This window comes from Dipodomys spectabilis, unplaced genomic scaffold (genome assembly GCF_019054845.1).
Source record: "Dipodomys spectabilis isolate Male_0828 unplaced genomic scaffold, ASM1905484v1 ptg000043l, whole genome shotgun sequence".
NCBI lineage: Eukaryota > Metazoa > Chordata > Mammalia > Rodentia > Heteromyidae > Dipodomys > Dipodomys spectabilis.
Window position 1 is genome coordinate 3,819,469 of NW_024870720.1, and position 13,356 is coordinate 3,832,824.

Sequence of the window (13,356 nt, forward strand, 5' to 3'; positions counted from 1 at the left end):
CCCAGCTATATGAGAAGCAGAGATGAGAGAATGACAATGTGAGGACATCTTAGACAATAAACTATGCATGGTGGCATGCACATATAAACCCAGTTATGTGTGAGGCTTATGTTATAGAATCAGAGTAAGGCCAGATCCTGGAAAAACATAGGAAAACAACCAACCAACCAAATAAAAAAGAACACTGAAATAATGAAGGTCCTGCCTTCAAACCCCAGTGCCACCAATAAAAAGAGGTCTAAAACAAGTAGCAATGTTATAAAATAATAGAATGTGGTGTGGTAGGATTAACATAGTAAAGAATTAAAATAGATTTATTAAAATAAAGATATTTTGGTAACTACATATTCTCTTGAAATATGATGATAACTGTTTACATATTCTACTAGTAAAGTAAATGTAAAATAGGACCACTTAAATTTCTGTCATTGATTGATTGAAATCCAAGTTTGTAGAACCAAAACACAAAATCTGCCCTGAGTTTCCCACTGAACATTTTCTGCTTCTTGTTGTACAGGAAGAAACAGAGAAGCCATATTTTGGGAGTCTTTATTAAAAACTGGGTGATGTAGGTGACTCCTGTCTCAAAGACCTACAGTCCACAATGACATTTGCATAAAGATTTTAAGAGCCCAAACCACATAACCAGTGTGAGAAATTAAACCTGAGGAAAGTGTCATATACAGGCAGAGCAATCAGATGCAATCAGGACCCAATTATCCTGAGGAAGCAGGATTTCCTCAGCTTAACAACTCAGGACATATTGGAAATCCAAAGAGTATCCTTTATCACTTCTAGAGTTCTCAGCTATTCCCATCTTCTATTACAAAGCCAAGATGGTATTACTTAGATCCAGTATCGGTATTTCACCCTGAGCTATCACTGTAGGCATTGTGTTTCATTGTTAGTTTAGTTAGAAATTTTATGCCAAACACTCTGTATATCTTTGGCATTTGATGCTACGGATCATTTAATTTAGATCTGTGCTGTCCCTGCACAGCATTCTGGGGAAAAGAAAAGGAGGGTGAAGACAGAGAGAGACAGAGAAAGAGGTTTGTTGATTATATGTAGATTTGAAGTTTCCTTTCACTCTTACCTCATAGTAAATATATAGTTTCTTGCTGCTATTGGTGATTAGTAATTAAGGAAATCTGAACTAGCACTCAGACACTCAAAGGGATAAAAATGAATGATGGCACATTAGAATAGGCAGACATTTGAGCCTAGAATTTATTTATGAAGTAATGAATTAATTCATGAGAATCTGGATGTGGTGAGGGATTAAGGTTCTTTACTCTGTAATCTTTGCTTGAAAACATATAGTTTAGAGGTTTTAACCAGCTGGTGATTAAGACCTTAGAAGAAAGCTGGGTTGTTTTCTATTTTTAATACTCCCAAGTACTTTGAAACCAAATATGAGAAATACATGCTACCTGTCAAAATCAATACCCCTTTGAGAATTTTTTTTGAAAAAATTATGCTTAGCTAGTTCCAAACAACATCCTTTCTTCTGGGTTTTCACATCAAGAATTTTTCTTTAATAAGTTAGCAATAATATAAATATGAACATATGACTAAATCATGAGTACCTGAAAACTAATAATGAACAAAGGTAGTAGAAATCATTAACATTTGGAAACTACGCTACAAAACTGTATATACTAAGCATCATAACATAATATTTTTGTTCATATAAAACCACAGTTGCTAAGGTCTTTCAAGCATCTTTCAAGCATACTCAATTGATTAATTTTATTTATTTCATCCAATGTACTGTCAAGGATCAGACATCCTCAAAATCTCAAAGGTATCAAAATTTTGAACAGCCATGATCCGTGTACTGCATACTTAGAAAACTTATTCCTAAGTATACAATACATTCAATAACATAAAACATGTTGTTTAATAGGCAGTTATGCTACATTATGCACCTTATTTTTCCCAAAAGTTTTATCTCCATGATGGTACCCCTGGACCTTACAAGTACAGGCAGTGTCAGAAGGATTTCATAATGCATTTCTCAAGAACTGAGATTTTAGACATGCTTGCATGCAAACATTGTATGTCAACTTCAGACGAGGCACCCAGGAAGGGCCTTCTGTAACTATAGTTGGTCAGAGGTCACTTGTTGAATTAGGACATATAAAACAAGTCTGTTGGGCTGGGGGCTGCTGCAGCTGCTGCGGAATAGAAAGTGAGCCTCTAAACCATGTACAGATTCTGTGAGTCTATGTTGTCAGGGCATCAAAGTGCAGAAGGTTTCCAGTCTGTACTGCTGTGTAGTGGACTACAGCTACTGCTGACCCATGTAGTAATCAGGAGAGCTTATGAATAAAGCCTGACCATCCATCTCCACCGTCACTCAGAATTTCCTCTGGCCTGTCCAAATCCAACAGACCGAGAAGAACTTGCCATGTATTCCTTAAGAGGAAGTCATTCTGAAGTCTAGTATGAATTACATGGTCCTAAAACTGATATTATTAATTTAAAGAAGATATTAATTGGGGCCGGGAAGGTGGCTCAGTGGCAGAGTGCTTGCCTTGAGTGCATGAGGCCCTGGGTTCGATTCCTCAGCACCACATAAGCAGAAAAAGCTGGAAGTGGCACTGTGGCTCAAGTGGCAGAGCGCTAGCCTTGAGCTGAAGAGCTGTGGGACAGCACTCAGGCCCAGAGTTCAGGCCCCATGACTGGCAAAAAAAAAGATATTAACTCAAACAGTCAATGATAAAGTTCAAACTTGTGACCTTAAAAGTATCTACAGACCTTTTTATTAAAATCATGAATTGCAACCAAGATTGTGTCTAAATAGCCTCTCTCTACATCTTTTCCCCTCCTTCCTCCTTTATCCTTTCCTTTCTCCTTCCTTCCCTCTCTCTCTGTCTCTCTCTGTGTCTTTCTCTGCTTTAAATTCTATAGAATTTTTGCTGAAATTTTAATTGCTTAACACCTGCATGAGAGATATGATAATGAGAAGTGTTTATTGGCCCAAACAGTATTCCATGTATGCACTAAATCAGATAATCTCTTAAAGGATGGCACCAGTTCTATATCTTCCCAACACTGAAATTATTAAATAAGTATTTGTGACTAAGTGAATAAATGCATGGAAGAGAACATTAACTAAGTCTTGAAGATGAACTTCAAGATTACTATTAGCTGGCAAGTGGACCTTGATACAGACTACATAGAAAAGAGTTGTGATGGTGGAGAGAAAGTTTGGCAAACAATTGCCTGTGGCATTGTGGCTCCAGAGGTTTGAGACCTTGGCAGGCAGAATGAGGGCTTCAGTTGCCTAGGGGAAGGTGGGTATGAATGGGAAAGACTACTCAAATCTTCATGGTGGTTAAAAGAATAGTGTGGAGGAAAACCATGAAGCTAGTTCTTACCTTTTATAGTTTTCCTTCCAGTTGACAATAAAATTAGATTTCAAAAAAAATCACATAATCAATTTTAGGCATATCAATAACTATAAAAATAATGACTACAATAAAGGATAATCTTTTCAGCATTGACCAGAAGAAAATGAGATATTGCCTGAGAAATTACATGTAGATCATTTTCTTTCCTTCCTTGTCTCCCTCCTTCCTTCTCTCCCTCCTTGCTTCCATCCTTCCTTTCTTCCTTCCCTTCCTTCCTCCCTCCCTCCCTCCCTCCCTTCCTTCCTTCCTTCCTTCCTTCCTTCCTTCCTTCCTTCCTTCCTCTCTCCCTCCCTCCCTCCCTCCCTCCCTCCCTCCCTCCCTCCCTCCCTCCCTTCCTTCCTTCCTTCCTTCCTTCCTTCCTTCCTTCCTTCCTTCCTACTTTCCATGCCTTCATGCTAGAATGAATAGAGGTACATGGCAATTTCCAGTCTTTGCTATATCTGGTGTGTTTTTCCTAAGACAGAGGCAACAGCAGGGTGAGAAAGAGAACACAGTTTCTAGATTCAGAATACCTGGGCTCTCTAACAAATAACTGAAAGGCCAACTCATAACAGGGCTTAACAGTTGTTATGATGTAGGAAGAGAAATAGCTAGAAAAGGTAGGGAGATGAAGAAAGGACTCGAAAAACACATTCCCTATAAGAGTATAGAAGAAGTGGTGGTACTTGCCTAAAATGCTAACAACTAAGGAAACAATGGATTTACCACGAACAAATTATAACAAGCACTGTGTCCTGTCTGATTTTGAACATTACAATTAGGTCACTCACTTAACAGAATTATTCATCCCCCTTCATTTTCTTCAGTTTTCAAGAATGAAATGGATAATTTCTATTTTATTAGTTTGTAATCTCAATGCCAACCTTATAACTAATTTAGTAGAAGGATGAACAAATGTTACTTTTCTCAATTCCTGTGGTTTAAGAGCCATGCTGAACAAAACTAGCTTCGTCCTTTTTATGATAATTCCCTCAACATTAATTGTCTTCAATAAATGTTTTTAACAAGGTATGAAATATACTCATCTCGCAAATTATTGATGTTTTAATCTTAATTACATACTACTTTATATCCTAATTTTGGAAATGTGTTTTACAAATCTTTCTCCTTAGATAATTCATCATTAAAATACAGAAATAAACAGATGGTTCAAAAAAGCTCTAAAGAAAAGCACTTAACATGAAAAAAATTGCTTCATCTTAAGCACTCCATTGATATTTTTAAATATTTAAAGTATTATAGAGCTATATTTTTCTTTTATTTTAAAGCATTTTACTCTTGCATATACATAAAAGAAACTTTTGGTATTTAGGTTGCTGAAATGTCATCTTTAAAACTTATAACTGATTAGCTTGATTATTTAAAATATTTTTACAAATTAGATTTTTCTATAGATTTATCTTATATTAAAATAAATTCCAATAGGCATAAAATAATTTTTATAAAGTTTAAAATGATATTTCATGACTTATTGTAGGTACAGAAAACAAGTTTCAGTAGCAAGAAGTATATTGCTGTGGGTCTTTCATTCAAGAATTACTAAGTACATAAACAATACTTTATATAAAAGGCACTCACATGTTTTCCTGTACACAGTACCTAAATACTTACCTCCATAGCCTATGTAGTAAGTGACATTCTCCTTCTTGTTTTATGCCTGTAGGAACTTATGTATAGCAAAGCTTGAGATCCTCTATGTAACATATGACATCTAAAAGTTGTGGGTAGATCCTGAACTTGGGGTTAGTCAGAACTTTCTTAGTTACACATCAAGCATCAAAGACATATTTGCCTGTAATATTGATACCATGGAGACTGTCACTCTGATTTTCCTCAATAAAAATATAACACACACACACACACACACACATAATCTCTCTAAAAATGCAGAGCATCAATTTCAACTCAAAACTGTTTCTATAGAATCTTTAATATTGTATCCCTAAAGAAAAATAATCCAAGCAAACAATAGTTCACTCATCTAATACTAGCTCCTCAGGAGGAAAAGATCTGAGAATCACAGTTTGAAGCCAACTCATACAGAAAATTCTATGAAGCTTTTATCTCTCATTGAGCAGCACAAAGCCAGATGAGGAGCTATGGTTCAAGTAGTAGAGCACCAGCCTTGAGCAAAAAACAAGAACAATATTCAGGCCCTATATTTAAGCCCCAGTCACAGTATGGGCAACAAACAAACAAACAAACTACTATATAACTTCGTTTTACTGCTTCTGATACCTAATTTCCTTTCTTCAGTGTTTACATCTATTTTAGCACTGTTCTTTATTATTTCTTACAGTTCTTCATAGGAAACATGATAGTAAAACTGATTACAATCAGTGTACTTACAAAGAAAAGTCCACAGGATGCAAAGGGAAGTAAATTTAATGTCTTTCTTCCTGAGGTATTCAAGCCTGGCTTGAGGCAGGGAAACTGGATGTTGTTTTCTACTTTAGGGGAAAAAGAAAGACCATTTTTATAACTCATCTGATCATTCTGAGACTCCTCTGGTCATTTTAAGTAAAAAAAAAAAAAAGTTTTCTTTCATTGATTCAAATGTCAATCTCAAGTCACAAACAAAGCTGAATTTTATTTAATATTTCCTCTTTGAATATTGCCTTGACAGGGTAGGTTCTGCTCTTGGATCATGAATAAGACAGAGTATACTTTTGACAGGTGACTTACTTCCAAGAAGGTGATTCTTTGTAAAATTAAAAAAAAATCACAGTCCTCTTAAATCAAAATGATTTCCCAACGCTGGAATGATAAATGAGTACAAAAAGACAAGATACATTGTTATTAGCACATGCATCTTCACATAGAAAGGAAACTGAGGGAGAATAAAGAATTGTTCTAGTTTTCTATTATGTAGAATGAAAAATTGCCCAGGAGAGTATCTTTCTCCAAAGTTCCCTCTGCTTCACAAGAAACACACACCTTGAACTATGACCGCATGCTCCCAGTACATTCCGATATGTGATGGCTCTCCTTAGAAATATCCCAGGCCACCTTCTTTCTCTTGTGACAAATGAGTATTGATCAGAGAACAGTCCCATTTGGCAAAATATTTCTAGCTTCTTCCTTGTTCCCATAGCGACCTTTCTCAATCTTCTTTTGTAATCTGAGAGAGGGAGCTTCCTGATGATACATCCAACCATGGCTCACTCTCCAGTTTAATGCTCACTCCAGCAATATCCTAGTTCTTATTTAGAATCCAGAGTAATCAGGATACTTATACAAAAAATTACCCCTTCAGTGATTTAAATGAACAGTCAAATTTCAAATTGCCTAGGGTACATCCACATGAAAGTCACAAGGCAAGCGCAGATGTCCAGCTCTCTTTCCTTAGAGGAGAGCTCAGGAAGTAGAAATTGACGTGCCCAAGGCCAAAGACAAGTGTGACAGTGAGCCTGAAGCAAAAACTAAAATTTCTAGACCTCAAACCATGGAATTTTCTATTTTATCACAATGGTTTCAGATCATTTAAACCTGTAAGATAAAGGCTAGAAGAGATCTGCTGGCGCCAGATAAGGAACATTTATTTCATGTCATCCCTTTCATTTCTAGTTTTAATGTGTTCTGTGTGAAATACACAATTAGGTCCTGTAAGCCCTGCAAAAGCTATATTTATTCTTGATGTCATTTTGCTTGTTCTTCCCTCTGGCTGGAACTCTCACTGTGTGGCTCTGTTCCTAACTTTTTATTTAAGTCTCTGCTGAAATGTTTCTTATCAGAAAAGACTCTCCAGGTCTGACCTAGTGTAAATAAAACAACAACACTCTCCAAAACAAACTATCCAATTCTCCTTATCCAGCCTCATTTCTCCCTGTATCCTTTATCATCTTCTACATTCTAGATTAATTTTTCATTGTCTTTCTATCCTGACTAGAATTCAGTCACATCACAAAATCTATGTTTGCTTCATTACTATAGTTCACAGTATTTTGTGGAAATTCAATGAACATTTATTAAATAAATAAGTGAATAAATGAATAATTGGAGAGTCAACCTAGTCTATGAAAATCAACCACATATATAAATAACTGTGATATAAATAGAATGCTATCAATGAGAAAATTATAAAACAATTTTTTTAGTAGTGACCATTAGATTTAAGGCTAGTAGGGAAACCAAATTAAAACAATTATCAAGTGATTAGTGCAGCACAATATGGTAAATTACATGGACATGAAAGAAGATGTATACAAATTTTAGAAATGAGGAAACATGCAAAGAAGTAAAATACAGAAGTTGAAAGCAAAATCTTAGGGAAAAAGATGATCCCAGATTGCTTTGTGATAAATGATGTCACTTTCCCATATGCAAATTTCATACAGCAAATCATGGATCAGATTTTAGGAACTGTAACTACTGGTTGTGGATAAGCTCATGTAGGTGAAGTGCTAGACCTGAACTAAGACCAATACATGGTGATACGTTTTATTTTATTTGGCTTGCAATTTCATATAACATCATTTCTTTTTTACCTGTTCTCATTTAAAATTGGTTCCTATTTTTCATATAGCAAAGGTATAAAATGATTGATCCAATTATAACAACCAAGAAACATGTGTCATTTATACAGTGTGGTTCATATTTTAGCTGTGAAACTTTATAAATGCTAATGAAGTCCAGGAGACAATAGTTGACTGGGATATTTATTTTTTATATAAATAGATTGCTCTTGGATAATATTGGTGAGTTGAAACAGTTATATAATATAATCTTCTACTACAATACAGCAGTAAATAAGCTATTGTATTTGTCAAAGCCTTGAACATGCTAACACAATACAGTTTAAGTTTGGATGAACTATGAATATGTCTAATTAAAAATTAAGAAGAATATTTGCATGATCATTTTAATAGGAAATATAAACATACTATAGTTAACTTATTATAAGTCTGATACAAGCTACAATGCACTGGTGTTTCTGTAGCCATTATCCACAGCTGCTTTCTATCTTGAATAGTTGATGTTGATATATAATCTTTTTTTTAATTAAATTAAATTAAATTTTATTGTCAAGGTGATGTACAGAGGGGTCACCGTTACATGCATTTCTTGTCAAACATTGTTATCCCTTCCCTAATTTTTGTCTCATTTTCCCTCCCCTCTAATGCCCCCACCCAGTTGTAAAGTTCATTTCCAAAAAAATCATATTAAGTGAAGTAAGCCACACCCAAAGAAACACAGACTCCACAGTTTCCTTCTTTTGTAATAATTAGTACATATCTAGGATAGTCCTACCTAGGATCAGAATAGCTCAATAGCTATGTACATATGACTATATAAGATGATGCTAAGTGAAATGAACTCCAACCTAGGGAAACAAGAAGTTTTTCTATGTTGTTGTTTTACTATTTGAAGTTATTTCTTTTTTCTTTATTTTTCTTACTTTTTTATCTCTGTGATTTATCACTTGCCACTGTATTTGGTTTTGCTATCTATGTAATGAATAAATGTTTATCTGAATTAGGGAATCTAAGGGGAGCAACAAAATGGTGAGACAAAGGATGAAGAGCTAATCAATGCAACAACGAGACCCACAAGCTATATCTTCTTCTTATATGATCACTTTGTAAGCTCAAGCTCAAAATATCAGACTGATTTTATGGCATAAAAGTGTTAGTGTAAGTATAATTAATTTCATGTAATATAACAATTTATGATATGCAGTAATTTACTCACGGTTTTGTGGTTCTTACTGAGGTCATTTAGACATACTGTTTTTTCCCTTTGGGTATACTGAGTTATGAAAGCTTTTCAGAAAGTGATAGGAAACTTTATTAAGAAAAATTACACTTTCAATAGACTAGAGCAGGTCAACTATAAGATAACAATGACTGATTGTATCATTTTACATGATACAATAAATTCATTGATATTGTTTAAATTTTAGTTGGAAGTGAGAAAATCAGCCTCATTTATGTTAAAAACAGAAAATACTATTTTATACTAAGTTTTATTAGGTTAAACATGATTGACAATATCATGACAATCACAACAAAATTTTTAAGCATTAACTGCTTAAAACTATACTAAATATTGTGTAAATTGAATCCCTTTACCAAGTGAAAACAAATAATTTCTACCTCCAAATCATTTATGATCTCTATGCAAAAGTCTTTTTTTTTTTTTTTTTTTACAAATAAATTAGTATAGTAATGAAATACGGTCCAAGTTTTAACATGGACATGAAAAAATTTCTAACATATTCTCAAATATTTTAAAAGGTAAACAACATCCTAATTTTACATTGTTTTTACTCTGAGAATTAGATGCTATACACAACAATGAGATATTCCGATAAGAAATAAAATATGAATTTAAAGTAGAAAACAATGAGAATTGAACTATCACTCTAGACTAAAATACTACATGGAAATGCTAATAACAGGAATGAAAGTGATGCAAGTTTCTAATGAATGTGATCCAGGCTTCCTGCCCAACAAGTGATATTTTATTTACATACTACTTTAGCATCATTGACTAAGTCCAGTTTATACTACAGGACAGTGCACTTCATATAGTATACACTGCTCTTTGTCCCATGTTAGTCAGTTTTGATTGTAGCAGTTGTATATTTACTTGGTAAGTATATATGTATATATGTATATAAATATATATATACATATGTATATACATGTATCTACATGTGTATATACATACACATGGTTTTTAAAGGACACTACAGAAATATATCATCCTCATATAAAACCTTAAAAATGAATCAACATTTCAAATTCAATGGAAAGTTCAATTTTAACTTGAGTTGTATCTGGAATTGAAAATAGCCAAGCAAAACTGGCTCAGGCGATAATTTCCACAATGTTAGAAGTCACAGTAATTTTCATTTCCCAATTAATATTATGGATGTTTCAAAATCCTAAACCAGCTTTATGAAACAAAGTTAGATTCCAGAAATCAAGCATACGGACTCAAATTCTAAAGAACCCCTTTGGTTAACCTTTCCTTACATTACATATAATTTATCAGTTATTTGCTTTCTGCGGGGAATTAAACTTGGCAATTTCTTTTTTTATTAATCTTTTTTTAGTGTGAAAATACTGTACAGAGGGGTTACAATTACATAAGCAAGGTCAAGCATTGTTGCCTCTTCCTTTGTTTCCCCTTCCCATCCCTTCCCATCTCCCCGCCCTGCCCCCCCCCCCCCCCCCCCCCCCCCCGCCAGTTTTTCAACATAACATCTTGTACATCTCTTTGTTGCAATGGGTCCGCCTGTATACCTATTTAAACGATTTGTTTTTTCCCTTCCCCTCCACAAATAATATCAACATCAAATACAGTGAAAGTGAGCTGGGCACCGGTGGCTCATACCTGTAATATTAGCTACTCAGGAGGCTGAGATCTGAGAATCTCGGTTCAAAGCCAGCCTGGGCAGGAAAGTCCGTGAGACTCTTACCTCCAATAAACTACTACAAAACCGGAAGTGGTGCTGTGACTCAAGCAGTAGAGCGCTGGCCTTGAGCTGAAGAGCTGAGGGACAGCGCCCAGACCCAGAGTTCAAGCCCCACAAACGACAAAAAAACAAAAACAAAACAGTGAAAGCAGGGGTTATACCGTGGGGGAGGGACATACAAAGCAACAAAGAATTCATCTCACTAATATGTTAGAAACAATCGCAAGAAAGAAAAAAACCATTTGAATCCTTATCTTGGGGTCCATTTCGCCTAACATCGACTTATCTGACCTTCTCTGCTTATCTGAGACATGTACTAGATATTGCAAACAAGAGAAACTATGGGACTTATGTTTCTTTGGGCCTGGCTTACTTCAATAATATAATTTTTACCAAGTCTTTCCATTTCCTAACAAATGGGGCAATGTCATTCTTTCTGATGGAGGCATTGAATTCCATTGTGTATATATACCACATTTTCTTGATCCATTCGTCTATTGAAGGGCATCTGGGTTGGTTCCATATCTTAGCTATGGTAAATAATGCTGCAATAAACATAGTTGTGCTGGTAGCTTTAGGATGGTCTTGTTTGTGGTCATTTGGGTAAATGCCCAAAAGTGGGTTTGCTGGGTCATAGGGGAGCTCTATGTGGAGTCTTTTGAGGAACCTCCATACTACCTTCCAAAGTGGTTGAACAAGTTTACACTCCCTCCAACCATGCAGTAAGATTTCCTTCTGTCCACATCCTCTCCAGCATCTGTTGTTGTTAGAGTTCTTGATTATAGCCATTCTAACTGGGGTGAGGTGGTATCTCAATGTTGTTTTGATTTGCATTTATTTTATGTCTAGCGAGGTTGAACATTTCTTCATGTTATCTATTGGCCATCCTTCTTTCCTCTTCGAAGAAGTTTCTCTTTAAGTCCTTAGCCCACTTATTTATTGGGCAGTTGTTTCTTTGAGGATTTGTTTTTTGAGGACTTAATTTTTGCAGAGCTTCTGCATGGCAAAAGACATAGCTAGCAAGATCAATAGAAACCCATGGATTTGGAGAAGATCTTCACTACCCATACAAGGGTCTCTTATCTAAAATATACCTGGAACTCAACATAACTTCTTAAACAACTCATTGTTACAATGGGTCACCTGTATCCCTATTTAAAGAATTTGTTTTTTTTCCCCTCCCCTCCCCAAATTACACCAACATCAAATACAGTGAAAACAGGGGTAATACCATGAGGGAGGGACATACAAAGCCAATTTTGTGAGTTGTGTTACACTGTTCAGTAATTATGAATTCAGACAGTCTTGAATCACATCTGAATATCTTGGATGGAATGAAGTCCTTTACTCTCCATTGAGTTTGCTCTAAGATCTAGAATTCTGCAGTTAGATTTGCAGAAAAGTCACCTGTTTGTATCATTTGCTTTGTTTTACTTGATAGTGGCCTGTGTGTGCTCCAATTCATTCATTCAGAGAGACCTGGGGTCATTGTCACCCTGCCTTATGAAAAATGTGTTCAAACACAAATTTCTAGCTCAAGTAGTAGAGTCTAGCTCAAGTAGTAGAGTGGTATAAGCAAATTCAAAGCCTTGAATTCAAATACTTCTTCTTCAAGAACAGCAAGCCACATTGACTTATGGATATTTGTTTGCTTAAATACTGAATCTTTGATACAGACAGTGCCAAAACCTATCATTTCCTAACGAATGGGGTAATATCATTCTTTCTGATGGAGGCATAGAATTCCATTGTGTATATAAACCACATTTTCTTGATCCATTTATCTACTGAGGGACATCTGGGTTGGTTCAATATCTTAGCTGTGGTAAATAATGCTGCAATAAACATAGTTGTGCTGGTAGCTTTAGTATGGTCTTGTTTGTGATCATTCTGGTAAAAGCCCAAAAGTAGGATTGCTGGGTCATAGGGGAGCTCTATGTGGAGTCTTTTGAGGAACCTCCATACTGCTTTCCAAAGTGGTTGAACAAATTTACACTCCCACCAACAATGCACATCCCTTCCACATCCCATCAGTTGTTATTAGAGTTCTTGATTATAGCCATTCTAACTGGAGTGAGGTGGTATCTCAATGTTGTTTTGATTGCATTTCTCTTATGGCTAGAGAAATTGAACATTTCTTCATGTGTCTATTGACTATCCTTCTTTCCTCTTCAGAGAAGTTTCTCTTCAAGTCTTTAGCCCATTTATTTATTGGGCAGTTGTTTCTTTGAGGATTTGTTGTTGGGGAATTTAATTTTTTAGTTCCAGGTATATTTTAGATAGGAGACCCTTGTAGGTTGTATGACTAATAAAGATCTTCTCCCAATCCATGGGCTTTTTATTGATCTTGCTAGCTGTGTCCTTTGCCATGCAGAATCTCTGCAGCTTCATGCAATCCCATTTGTCCACCTGTTCTTTGATTTGTTGTGTTTCTGAGTGTCTATTTAAAGAAAATTTCAGCCTGTGCCAAGGGTTTCTCCTATTCTTTCCTGCTTTTACACCAAGGTTTTTGAA